Genomic DNA, 14,374 nt, shown 5'->3' with positions numbered 1-14,374 from the left:
GTAAATAAAGTGCGTAAGACAAGGAGCAAATGGGAACTTCAGGGAAGGGCGCAAATGGGGAGTGATAACAAGTAGTGGTGATGTGAGAAGGAGATGGAGTGAGTATTCTGAAGGTTTGTTGAATGTGTTTGATGATAGAGTGGCAGATATAGGTAGTTTTGGTCGAGTGGTGTGCAAAGTGAGAGGGTTAGGAAAATGATTTGGTAAACAGAGAAAAAAGGTAGTAAAAGCTTTGCGGAAGATGAAAGCCTGTCAAGGCAGCAGGTTTGGATGGTATTGCAGTGGAAATTTATTAAAAAAGGGGGTGACTGTATTATTGACTGTTGGTAAGGTTATTTAATGTATGTATGACTCATTGGAGGTGCCTGAAGATGGCGAATGCGTGCATAGTGCCTTGTACAAAGGCAAAGGGGATAAGAGTGAGTGCTCAAATTACAGAGGTAATAAGTTTTGTTGAGTATTCCTGGTAAATTAATGGGAGGGATTGATTGAGAGGGTGAAGGCATGTACAGAGCATCAGATGGGGAAGAGCATGGGGTTTTTTCAGAAGGGGTAGAGGATGTGTGGTTTCAGGTGTTTGCTTTGAAGAATGTATGTGAGAAATACTTAGAAAAGCAAATGGATTTGTATGTACATTTATGGATCTGGCGAAGGCATATGATAGAGTTGATAGAGATGCTCTGTGGAAGGTCTTAAGAATATAAGGTGTGGGAGGCAATTTGGGTTAGAAGCAGAGAAAAGTTTTTATCGAGGATGTAAGGCATGTGTACAGGTAGGAAGAGAGAAAGTGATTGGTTTCAGTGAATGTAGGTTTGCGGCAGGGTGTGTGGATGTCTCCATGGTTGTTTAATTTGTTTATGGCTGGGGTTGTTAGGGAGGTGAATGCAAGAGTTTTGGAAAGAGGGGCAAGTATGAAGTCTGTTGGGGATAAGAGAGTTTGGGAAGTGAGTCAGTTGTTGTTCGCTGATGATACACGCTGGTGGCTGATTCATGTGAGAAACTGCAGAAGCTGGTGACTGAGTTTGGTAAAGTGTGTGAAAGAAGAAAGTTAAGAGTAAATGTGAATAAGAGCAAGGTAATTAGGTACGTAGGGTTGAGGGGCAAGTCAACTGGGAGGTAAGTTTGAATGGAGAAAAACTGAGGAAGTAAAGTGTTCTAGATATCTGGGAGTGGTCTGGCAGCGGATGGAACCATGGAAGCGGAAAAGGATCATAGGTGGGGGGGGGGAGAAAATCCTGGGAGCCCTTGAAGAATGTGTGGAAGTCGAGAATATTATCTCGGAAAGCAAAAATGGTATGTTTGAAGGAATAGTGGTTCCAACAATGTTGTATGGTTGCGAGGCTTGGCTATGGATAGAGTTGTGCAGCAGAGGATGGATGTGCTTGAAATGAATTTTGAAGACAATGTTGTGGTGTGAGGTGGTTTGATCGAGTAAGCAACGTAAGGGTAAGAGAGATGTGTGGAAATAAAAAGAGCGTGTTGAGAGAGCAGAAGAGGGTGTTTGAAATGGTTTGGGCCATGGAGAGAATGAGTGAGGAAAGAAATTTCCCAAGAGGATATATGTGCCGGGGGTGGAGGGAACGAGGGAAAGTGTGAGACCAAATTTGGGGGTGGAAAGATGGAGTGAAAAAAGATTTTGTGTGATCGAGGCCTGAACATGCATGAGGGTGAAAGGAGGGCAAGGAATTAAGAATATATGGTGTGGGAGACAAGTTTTTGAAGCAGTTTAAAAGTTTTTATTTGAGGATGTAAGGTATGGTACGTGTAGGAGAGAGGAAAGTGATTGGTTTTCAGTGATGTAGGTTTGGGGCAGGGGTGTGTGATGTCCCATGGGTTTTTTAATTTGTTTATGGATGGGGTTGTTAGGGGTGAATGCAAGAGTTTTTTGGGAAAGAGGGGCAAGTAGAAAATTTTGGGGATGAGAAGCTTGGGAAGTGAGTCAGGGTTTTTGTCGTGATGATACGCGCTGTGGCAGATTCTGGAAAACGCAGAAGCTGTGACTGATTTTTAAAGTGTGTGAAAAAAGAAAATTTAAAAGTAAAGTGAAAAAGAGCAAGGTTATCGGTAAACTAGGTTTAGGGTCAAGTCAACTTGGAGGTAAGTTGAATGGAGAAAAACGGAGGAGTAAAGTGTTTGATATCTTGGAGTGGATCTGCAGCGGATGGAACCATGGGGGGCGGAAGTGGTCATAGATGGGGGAGGGGGGGAAAATTTGGGAGCCCTTTAAGAATGTGTGGAAGTCGAGAACATTTTTCTCGGAAGCAAAAAGGGTATGTTTTTAAGGAATATGGTTCCAACAAAAGTTGTATGGTTGCAGGCGTGGGTATGGATAGAGTTTGTGCGCAGGGGGATGGATGTGAGGGAAATGAGATGTTTGGGACAATCTGTGGTGTGAGGGTGGTTTTATCGAGTAAGTAACCCTAAGGTAAGAGGATGTGTTGGAAATAAAAGAGGGGTGGTTGAAGAGCCGAAGAGGTGTTTTGGGAAAAGGTTTGGGACAAAGGAGAGAATGAGTGAGGAAAGATTTTCCCCAAAAGGGTATTTTGTTTCGGGTGGGGGAAGAGAAAAGGGGGGACCAAAAATTTGGGGGTGGAAAAATGGAGTGAAAAAGATTTTTTGTGATCGGGGTGAACATGCAGGAGGGGAAGGAGGGCAAGGAAGAGTGAAATTGGAGGGGAGGGTATCGGGGTTGACGTGCTGTAGTGGATGAATCAGGCATGTGAAGCATCTGGGAAACCATTTGGGAAAACTGTGTAGTATGTAAATTTTTGTTGTTTGGGCGATGATATACATTGTATGGGGTGGGTTGGGCCATTTTTTTCGTCTGTTTTCCCCGCGCTACCTCCAAACGCAGGAACAAGACAAAAACAAAAAAAAAAAAAAAAAAATTAAATATATAAATATATATATATATATATATTAATATATAAAATTATATATATATATATTTCTTGTCTTATGCACTTTTTTTCCCTCTTTTTATTCTCTCTAGAATTAATGAAAATCTCTCCCCCAACTCGCATTTCCGCTTTTTTTCACCTCTTGCACTTTCTCTGACCTCCTGCCCTTGCTTTTATAAAATCTAGTCATTTGCATTTTTTTAAACCCTGGGAGACAAATTTTGGAGGTGAAAGATGGATTTGAAAAGATTTTGAGTGATGGGGCCCTGAAAAAAGAGAGGTTGAAAGCACCCAAAAGGAATAGAGTAAATTGGGATGAGGGTGGTATACCAGGTCAATGTGCGTAAAATGATTGAACCAGGGTATGTGAATTTGTCTGGGAAAACCCAAAGGGGAAAATTCATGGCCCCCTGGATATGGAAAGGGAGCTGTGGTTTCTATGCATTTTTACATAACAGCTAGAGACTGAGTGTGAACGAATTTGGCCTTTTTTTTGTCTTTTCCTAGGGCTCCCTCGTGCAAATGCAGGAGAGGGGGTTGTCTTTTCATGTGTGGCAGGGTGGCGACGGGGAATGAATAAGGGCAGCCCAGTATGAATTATGTTATGTGTTTATATGTATATTTGTGTGTGTATATAAAATTTTTGAAAAAACCGTTGAGATGTTTTTATTTTTTTTGCTTTGTCGCTGCTCCCACGTTAGGGGGGTAGCGTAAAAAAAACAGACGAAAAAAAGGCCTAACCCCCCACATACACAGTATTACAGACACATCCACACACGGAAATATACATCCCTTATACATTTCAAAGTATCCCATATATATACACCCCACAGACAATACAATATAAACACATTAGATAAATTCATATGTCGGGCCTTTATTCATTCCATCGCCACCTCACAAACAGGGAAATAAAAACCCCCCCCCCCCCTCATGTTTGCGAGTAGCACTAGAAAAGACAACAAAGGCCCCATTAGTTCACATCATTTCTCTAGCTAAAGTGGATGTACAGGATTTAAATTTTTTTTGGGGCCTGTGTGTGGGACTGTATGTATATACATGGGGTATTTTGGGGGGGTTGGCCTTCTTTCGTCTGTTTTCCTGCGCTAACCCTCGCAAAAGCAGGAGACAGCGACAAAGTATAATGAAAACATAAATAAATCTTATCTAATTTCCTTTGTAACTCCCAACATCCCGTTTTACTCCATAAATCAATCGCTCATCATTCAAAAATTTCAATTGCTGGTAAAGAAAAAATATACCCTTTTTAATGCGGATTTGTCCTAAAGGTCAGCACGCTTCATTTTCTTTAGAGTTCTTCCCCATCCTGCTATTTTTTCAATTTTTTTATGTAAAATTACAAATTTACTAACTTTAGGTATGCACAATAACCATAAATTTTTAAACTCAGATCTTCCATGGATTAATCTTTTAAAAAACTTTTATGGAACAAAATGTCCCAATGGCTTCCCGGGGCCCTTTATGATATCAAAAGGGGTTATAGTCAACGTGATATGTAACTTGCACTCACAAAGTGTTACCTTTAACTAACCTCACTTCAATTAGAAAGCGAAATTTGTTCTTAGGTTTTGATCTAAGCCCTTTGGGTTTTAAATTAAAACCCTTTAAATTCATTTGGTAGAAGCCAAAAAGAGCTTATTCCTGTTAATGATTTCAAAAAATTTTTAAAAAAATTTAATTTCCTACAAAAGAAAATTTGTGGAAAGAAAAAAACTTGTACTTATTTTCAAAGTGTTCAATTTGTTAACCTCTTTCCATTTTGTAACTTTTAAAACCCTTCATTCCCCATGTAAAGATAAGATCAATCTCCCCAAAAAATATTTCTTATATCACAGGTAAACTAAAACCCCATTTTTCAGCTTTTTTAATGGGAAAAATTCTAGAATTAATCATTGATAAAAAGCATGATTAAAGCAATTTAAATCAAAAATTTTTTTTTTATAACTTTAAATTAGTCTTATCCTATGTTATTTCAATAAAACTAGGCCCCTTTTAAGACATTATGACCTCCCCCGTTACCTAAATACCTAAAACAAACCCCCTCACACTTTTTTTTTACTTAGCACCAACTTTTAAAGTCAATTGAAAAATGAAGTAAAAAAACCCCAAAAACTAACAAAAATAGAAATGGAAGAAAGATCAATTGACTTCAAATTTCTTTCATATTCATATGTACTTTGGGTCGCGTCCCCCTTCGTTTTCGAGGGAGCGCAAGGAAACAAATGAAATGGCATAGCCCCCCCATACACAGGATATACATAAAGTCCACACCGCACATATACATACCTACACTTTTCACATATCATCCCCAGACATATACATTATAAACAGTACAAATCATACCTGCTGCCTTTATTCTTCCCCCTGCCACCCCACACACATGACATGAAAGCCCCCCCACCCCCCCCATGAGTGCCCCGGTAAGCTAGAAAAAGAACACAGAGGCCACTTCGTTCACAGTCCCGTCTCTAGCGTCCAAAAAAATAAGCACGAAACCATTTCCCTTTATATCCAGGCCACAAATACCCCAGAGCTTCACAGCCCCGTTCAAGCTTGCAGCACGTCGACCCCGGTATACCCCATCATTCCCCTTCACTCTATTCCTTGCATCCTTTTACCATCCTGCATTTCAGGTCCTCCATTGCTAAAATTTCCCCACCCCCTCCTTCCCTCCAATTTGGTCTCCCCATTCTCATCGTTCCCTTTCCACTCTGACACATATAACCTCTTTATAACCTTTCCTCACTCATTTTCTCCTGTGCCCCAAACCTTTTCATAAACCTCTTCTGCTCACTCAACCACATTCTTTTATACCAAACATCTCTTACCCTTTCATTACTTACTCGATCAAATCACCTAACACCACCTATTGTCCTAAAACATCTCATTCCAACAAAATCCCCCCTCTCCCACATAACCTTACTATTAGCCCACGCCTCGAAACCAAAAAACATTGTTGGAACGACTTTTCCCCTTCAAACATCCCCATTTCTGTTTTCCCAAGAAAATGTTTCGCCTTCCCACATCTTGAAGCTGGCCAGAACATTCACCTCCTCCTATCCCTTGACTAGTTCCATTCCATCCCTCCCAAAATCCACTCCCAGATACAAAAACATTTTCCATTTCCCCCAGTTTTTTCCTTTCAATTCCCTTTCCCAATTAAAATTGTCTAAAACCCTACTGCACTAAAAACCCTTGCTTTTATTCACATTTACTTCTCAACTTTTTTCTTCCACAACACTTTTTTGAAACTCAGTCCCACTTTACACTTCTCCCCCTAGTCAGCCCCCAATGCTGTATCATCAGCGAACAACAACTGACTTCCCTTCCCAAGCCTCTCATCCCAACAAAATGATCCTGCCACTCCCCTCCAAACTCTTGCATTCACCCCCCTTTAAAACCCCCACACAAAAACAAATTAAAAAACATGGGAATCGTGCCCCCCCTCTGCAAAACCGACATTCAAGGGGGAACCACTCATTTTCCCTTTCTTTTTAACAAAACACATCCCTTTAACATCCCGACAAAAACTTTCACTGCTTCTATAAACTTGCCTCCCACACCATAAACTCTTAAATAATTTCCCCGGAGCATTTTTATCAACTATCATATCCTTCAAACATAATTATATTTTTAAAAACTGAATATATTTCCAAATCCCCCCCCCAAAATTTTTTACTGCTTAAAAACTAAAAATTTCCCAAAAAATCTCAAACCCCAAAAAAAATATCTCTCTGAGAAAAACAATCTGATAAAATGACTTATTACTACAGCCCTATTCAAAATTTCCATCTAGGACCCTTTTTGTAGTTGTAGTGAATCTCCGATTTAGATAAAAGAAACTAAATATTGGTTCCACTTTTAGTATAAAATAGAAGACAAAAAAAGTATGACATACAGTTGTTGAAACCACTACGAAATCAACCTATTGATATAATTATTTATTATATTTGTCGCTGTTCCCCATTAGCGGGAGCCCGGAAAATATAAAGAAGGGCCCCCCACCCACTACACATGCATAAACATACACTCCACAAACGCACATAACATACTATACAATCTACATATACTAATATTACACACACAGCATGTACATATATACCCCTGTACATATTCATCAAAATACTCACTCCACCCTCCTCACTCACCACTACTTGTTATCCCCCCCCCATTAGCCCCCCCACTTTAGTTCCCATTTGCTCCCTTGTCTTACGCAAATTTATTACCTCCTTCCCAAAAAATCCTTTTATTCTCCCTAAAATTTAATGATACCTCTCACCCCAACTCTCATTTGCCCTCCTTTTTACCTCTTGACCTTTTTCTTTAACTCCTGCCTCCCTTTTTTTTATACATCTCCCCTTTATTTGATTTTTTTCCCCGCAAAAATGTCTAAATGGCCTTCTCTTCCCCTTTCAATAATAATCTTACATCTTCTCCCACCCCTCCTACCCCTTTTAATCAACCACCCCCCACGCTTCTTTTGCACAAGATTTTTCGCAATCATCACTGTTTCCCCAAATACATCCCATCCTCCCCCACTTTTTCCCCTACCTCCTTTGTTCTCACCTTTTTCCATTCTGCACTCAGTCCCCCCTCCTGTACTTCCTCAACAAGTCTTTCCTTTCCCAAGCTCATTCCCTCACCACTCCTTCACCCCAAATTCTCTCTTCTTTTCCCGAAACCCCCTACAAATCTCACCTTCGCCTCCACAAGATAATGATCGTACCCTCAGAAAATTGGCCCGGAACCACTTTCCTTCAAAATACCCATTTTTGCTTTTTCCCAAAATAATGTTCTGACTCCCAAAACAATCTTCACGCTCCCCGAACCCCTTTGCCCTCCCCACCCATGATTTAAAAATCCACTTCCATGGGTTCCCTCCACTGCCAAAACGACTCCAGATAACTAAAACACTTTTACTTCCCCAGTTTTTCTCCTAAAAAATTACTTTCCAATTGACTTGTCCCCCAACACTACTGTACCAATAACCTTAAATCTTATTTTACATTTACTCTGGCTTTCTTCTTAAAACACTTCCCAAAATATCACCAGCTCTGCAGTTTTTCTCACCCAAAACATCCCCCAGCGCTGTTCATCAGGGAAACAACAACCTACTTACTTCCCAAGCTCTCTCCTCCCCAAAAATTGCATACTTGTCCCCCTTTTCAAAACTCTGCATTCACCCCCCTAACAAAACCCCCTATAAAAAAAAATTTTAAAAACCATGGAACTTTACGCACCCCTGCTTTCAAAAAAACAACACTAAGAACCAATCCTTCCTATCTTCCACACATACACATGCCTTACATCCCTTTATAAAAACTTTTCCCCTGCTTCTAACAACTTGCCCCACACCATATATTCTAAAAACCCCACACAGGCATTTCTATCAACTCTTCATAGTCTTCCCCAGACCCCAAAAATTACATAAAACCATTGTTTTCTAATATTTCTCCCCTACATTTTTTCAAAGTAAATCCTTTGCCACCACCCTCTACCATTCTGAAACCACAGTTCTCCCCAATCTGAGATGTACATGCCTTCACCCTCTCAACCGTCCCTTTTCCCATATAATATCCCAGCAATACTCAACAAACTGAAATTTTTGAGCACGTACAGTGTACTATGCAAACATTCGCCAACCTCAGGCACCTCACCATGAGTCATATATGTTTTACAAAACCCTTTAAAAAACCCAAATCAACAAAACAGTCCCCCCCTTTTTTAGTAAATTCCACTGCTTAACCATCCAAACCACCCCTTTTCCGGTTTTCCCTCTTCCTCTACTACCTCTCTCTTTTTTCCCAAATCTTCTCCTAACCCTCTCCTTTGCATACCCCCCCCTTGCCCCAAAACACCTATTTCTGCCACTTATTATCAAACACATTCAAAAAACTTAAAATATTTCACCCATCTTCTTCTTACATCACCACTACTTGTTATCCCCCCCCTTTAAAGCCCCCTTTCCCCCCAATGATGTCCCATTTTTCCCCTTGTCTTCACACTTTATTTCCCCCCTTCAAACTCTTTTTTTTTTTATTATGCTCTGTCACTGTCTCTCGTGTTAGTGAGGTACGCAAGAATACAGACAAAAGAATAGCCCGACCCCCCCCAAAACACAGTATAACAAAATTGTCCACAAAAAGCACAATATATTCCTATAAAATCTCGATGTATAAAAATATTTTAAAATACCACACAGACTTACATATATACACATGGAAATTCATACTATCTGACCTTAGTCATCCTGTCGCCCCCCCACCACATAATGAAATGAAACCCCCTCCCCCGCATGTGGGAGGTATGCTACAAAAAGACTCAAAGGCCAAAAATTTTTTCACACTCCGTCTCAAGTGTCCCTGTAAATTCACCCAAACCCAAAACTCCCTATCCCCGTTTCCCGGCCTCACAAAATTTCCCCTGGTTTACCCAGAAAGCTCACATGCCCGGTTCAAATCCCTTTTACAGCACATCGACCCCGGTATACCACATCATTCCAATTCACTCTATCCCTTCCACGCCTTTCACCCCCCCTCCTGTTTTGCCGGGGGGATCACTCAGATCTTTTGCACTCCCCTCTTTCACCTACAAATTTTGGGCTCCACTTCCCCTTCCCTCCAACTGGCAATTATCCTCTTTGCCATCTTTCCTCACTCATTCTTCCAGTGACAAAATCATTTCAAAACACCCCTCTGCTCTTCAAACCCCACTGTTTTTATACCACACATCTCTCTTACCCTTTCATTTTTCATTACTTACTCGAAAACCCCTCAACCACAAAATTATCCCTTTAAACATCCATTTCTAGCACTCCCCCCTCATCCCCACAGCTCGTCTATAGCCTACGCCTCGCAAACATATAACATTGTTAGAACCACTATTCCTTCAAAATAACCATTTTTTAAATTTCCCAAAAAAGGGTTTTCAACTTCCCACATTCTTCAATCCTCCCCCAAAAAAACTTTCGCCCCTCCCCCACCCCATGATTTATTTTTCCGTACCCTGGTCCATCTGTTGCCAAATCCACTTTCCCAGATTTTCTAAAACACTTCACTTCCCCCCATTTTTCTCCATTCAAACTTACCCTTCCCCCTGACTTGTCCCCCAAAACCCCACTGTACCTAAAAACCATGCTCTTAAAACAATTACTCTTAAATTTCTTTTTCACACCTTTACCAGACCAATCCCAGATTCTCAGTTTCTCACACAAATCCGCCACCAGCGCTGAAACAAAGCGAACAACAAATGACTCACTTCCCAAGCTCTTTCTCCCCAACAGACTGCATACTTGCCCCTCTTCCAAAACTCTGCATCACCCCTAACAACCCCATCCATAAAAAAATAAACAACCCATGGAGAAAATCACACACCTATGCCACAAACCAAATTCACTTGCGAACCATTCACTTTCCCTACTTCCTAACATACACATGCCTTAATCCTCGAAAAAAACCCTTTTTCCCCTTCCCTTTAACAACTTGCCCCCCTCCTTATATTTTAATACCCCACACAGACATTTCTATCAACTCTATCAAAAGCTTTCTCCAGATCCAAAATGCAAACATACAAATCCATTTGCTTTTCCCCTTAGTATTTTCACATATTTCTTAAAAGGGTAACGCCTGTTCCCACATCCCTCTCCATTTCCCCTGAAACCACACTGGCTCTCCCCAATCTGATGCCTGTAATCTTTAAAACCTTCAATCAATACCCTCCATAAAATTTCCCAGCAATACTCAACAAATTTATACCTCTGTATTCTTTTTTTCACTCTACCCCTTGTCTTTGTACAATGGAACTAGAAGCTTTCCCGCCAACCCCGCACCTACCATGAGTATAAAACATTAAAAAAACCTTCCCACCAGTCAACAAAAAAGGGTTCCCCCTTTTTTTAAATAAATTCCACTGCAATACCCCCAAAACCCCCGCTCCCCTGCTGGCCTTCATCTTCCACAACCTTTTCCCTCCCTTTCTTTTCCTTGTTTGCCCAAATCATTCTCCTTAACCCTCTAAACCTTGCACACCACCTTGACCGAAAACCCTTTAAATCGCCCCCAATATCAAACACATAACAAACTCAAATACTCTCCCCCATCCCCCTTCTCACAACATCACTACTGTAAGCCCCTCCCCATTAGCCCCCTTCCCTGATTTTTTCCATTTGTTCCCTCGTTTTAAACCCCATTTAAATTACCCCCTTTTTCCAAAACATCTTTTTTTTATTATACTTTGCCCACTTTTCCCCCTGCGTGCGAGATAGCGCAAGGAAACAGAGAACAAGGGCCCAACCCCCCCAAATACACAGAATAACAAAAACGTCCCACCCGCACATATATATTCCTATCCCTCGAAAATACAATATATATACACACACAGAATAACATATATAACATGTACATAATTCATACTATTGCCCCAAGTCATTCCGTCGCCACCCCACCAAATAATGAAATGAAAACCCACCCCCTGCTGTGCGCGAGTAGTGCTACGAAAGAAAAAAAAGGGCCCCTTTCTTCACACTCGCCCAAAAGCTGTCACGTAAAATGCACCAAAACCAACAGTCCCCTTTCCCATATGGGGGGCCTCAAAAAACTTTCCCATGGTTTACCCCAGACGCTTTACATCCCCTGGTTCAATTCCATTAAAGCAAAAAATCGATCCGGTATACCACATCGTTCCAATTCCTCTATTCCTTGCAGTCTTCACCCTCCTGCATGTTCGGGCCCCCGGGTCACTCAAAATCTTTTCCTCCATTTTTCCCCACCTACAATCAGGTCTCCACTTCTTTTTCCCCCCACCTCTGACCCCATATACCCTCTTTGCCAATCTTTCCTCACTCATTCTCTCCATGTGACAAAATCTTTTCCCAAAACCCCTCTTCTGCTCTCTAAAACCCACTTTCTTATTAAACCAACACATCTCTCTTACCCTTTCCTCTTTCATTACTTACTAGATCAAAACCCCCACACACCACATATTGTCCCCAAAAAATTATTTCTAACCCCAAACCCCCCTCCTCCCCACAACCTCTTTTATAGCCCACGGGGCCTCGTAACCATATAACTTGTTAGAACCACTATCCTTCAAACATACCCATTTTTGCTTTTTCCCAAAAAAAATGTTCTCCTTAATTCCTCTCTCCCCCCCAGACCGCCTTCGTCGGCACTCCCACCGCTGTACTTGAAGCGCGTTACAACCGCACCCTACCCTTCTCCGCCCGCCTCCCCCCCGCCCGTGAACCCACGCCCCAGATATTCACCCCCACCCACACGGCCGCAACCCCACCTTACCCCCGTGCTCCATCCCGCACCGCCGCGGCCCCTCCCCCGGTCACTTGCCTCCTCCCACTCCGGACCCCCCCCCCACCACCCCCCCGCGTCCCCTACCCGGCCTTCCCGCTCCACCGCCGCCCCCCCACCGTGCTCAGCCCCTGGCTCCCCACGGCCCACCCCGCCGCCCCACTCCATTCCCCCACGCGCCCCCCCCCCACCCCGCGGCGCCCGTTCCGCCGCGCACTGATCCCTCGGCCCCAGCTTACACCCCGCGGCCCCCTCACCCCCCCGACCTCGCCCCCCCCCGCGGAACCGCCTCCCGGCCCGGACCAGCCCGGACAGGGGGTCGAGCCGCCCATCCCGTCCATATCAATGAACACTTCGCCCTCAGTTCATCCCACACACCCGACAACTCCGTGCGCCCGGTACACCTTACGCCGTGCAACGGCAATTACCCCCCCCTTCCCGCTCGACGCAACCCCGGCCCCGATCGTCCCCCACTGCCTGCACCCCCAGCACCCCCCCCGAGAACCCCCCAGCGCACCCTCACCCCCCCGTAGTTTCCCACCCCGGGAAACTCCCACCTCGCCCCACTTTAATCTCCCCACGCTTAATGCGCCCCCGTCTCCTCCGACCCCCTCGAGTGCCTATCCGAGTCCCCCGCCCCTGCCACCCCCTCCCCCCGCCCCCCCTTCCCCCCCCCCACCGGAACTCCCCCCCCCCCCGCACCGCCCGCATCCCAACTCACGAGCGCTAGCCCAATCCTCACAATCCGGGCACGTACTTGGCACCCAAGTACCCAACCCAGTCCCACCACAGGCCCCCACCCGCCCCAACCTCCCCGCCATGCCAGCTACGGACGCCAAACCCCGCGGTCAGGCCCCCCCCCGCGGCCCACGCCGCCCGCCCCCCCCCACCGTGCCCCCCCCCCTCCCATGGCTCCCCCCAGGCCATCCCCTCCACCTGCCTCCGAATCGAACCCACCTGTCGCCCGCGAAAGCTACCCCCCCTCCCGCCCGCCGTCAACTCCCCCACGCCGCCTCCGGCATCCCTCCCCCCCACCACCACCTCCCCCCGACCAGGTCCCACCCCTCGGTCGTATGGCTCCCCCCCACCGGAATCAACCGCCCTTAGACCCCCCCACGGCAGGGTCCCCCGTACATCTCGCCCACCTACCTACGCGCACCCTCTCCCCCCCCCGCTCCCTACCCCCCTCCCTAGCTACCAACCCCTCTACGACTATCCTTCCCACCTGCGCTCGTGAGCTCCTGACCCTGTGCACTCCACTGATCCCAGTACGGGCGACACCCACACCCCTCCTTCCCCAGCAGCACCGTGCATCTCAAGAGGCCACCCCCCCCCGAATCCACCGTCCCATAGCCGTTCCCAGCGAGTCCCCCCAGCCCGCTCGCCCCTCCTGCGTCGCCCGCGGGTCCGCCCGGCCCCTCTCCCCCCCCAAGAACGAGGAGACCCCCGCACAATCCCCCCGCGCGCGGCCACCTCCCCCCAAATCCCAGTAAACACGCGTGTCCCCCCACCGGGCCGTACTTGTCCCCCGAGTCCTGGCCAGCCGACCGCGGCCCCCCCGCCGCGCGGGCCCTCTCCGTCCTCCCCATGCCCCCCCCCATCTCCCTTCCCGGCGGTTCTCCGCCGCTGCCTCCACGCCTGCGCCACCGCCACCACTGCGGCGTATTGCCCCCCGCCCCCGCCCTCCCGTCCGCCCCTCCACCCCGCCCAACCCAGCAACCCCCCCTCATTCCCGGCAACCGACCGCCCCCCCCTAGCACCAGGTAGAACCGCCCCCTCCCCCCCCCCTACCTACCTTACCCTTCCCCCCCCAAGGCTCGACGCCGCCCCCCTACCCCCGATCGTCACACCGACAAGGCTTCCCTCGCCACGCCCGCCTCACCCCCTGTGCCAAGCCCACCCCTACCAAAGTCGCCGCATCGACCTCCCCCCGGCCCCACCCCCTCCACCCTTCCCCTGGGAGCCTCCCCCGACATCGCCCAACCACCACTGCGTCCTTGCCCGCGTTCCGCACTCGCCGCTACAGCCCCTCCGCCTCCCCCCTCCCACCTTACTCCCCCCTCTGCCCTAGCCGCGCCCCCGGGCGTAGTCCTCTGCCGGAGCCGTGCCCCCCCTCTGGCGTCGCGCGACGAGCCCCTCCAGCTCCACCTC

The sequence above is a fragment of the Panulirus ornatus genome, chromosome 16 (genome assembly GCF_036320965.1).
Source record: "Panulirus ornatus isolate Po-2019 chromosome 16, ASM3632096v1, whole genome shotgun sequence".
Taxonomy (NCBI): Eukaryota; Metazoa; Arthropoda; class Malacostraca; order Decapoda; family Palinuridae; genus Panulirus; species Panulirus ornatus.
The sequence above is the reverse complement of the archived record's forward strand: the minus strand, read 5'-3'. Positions refer to the sequence as shown.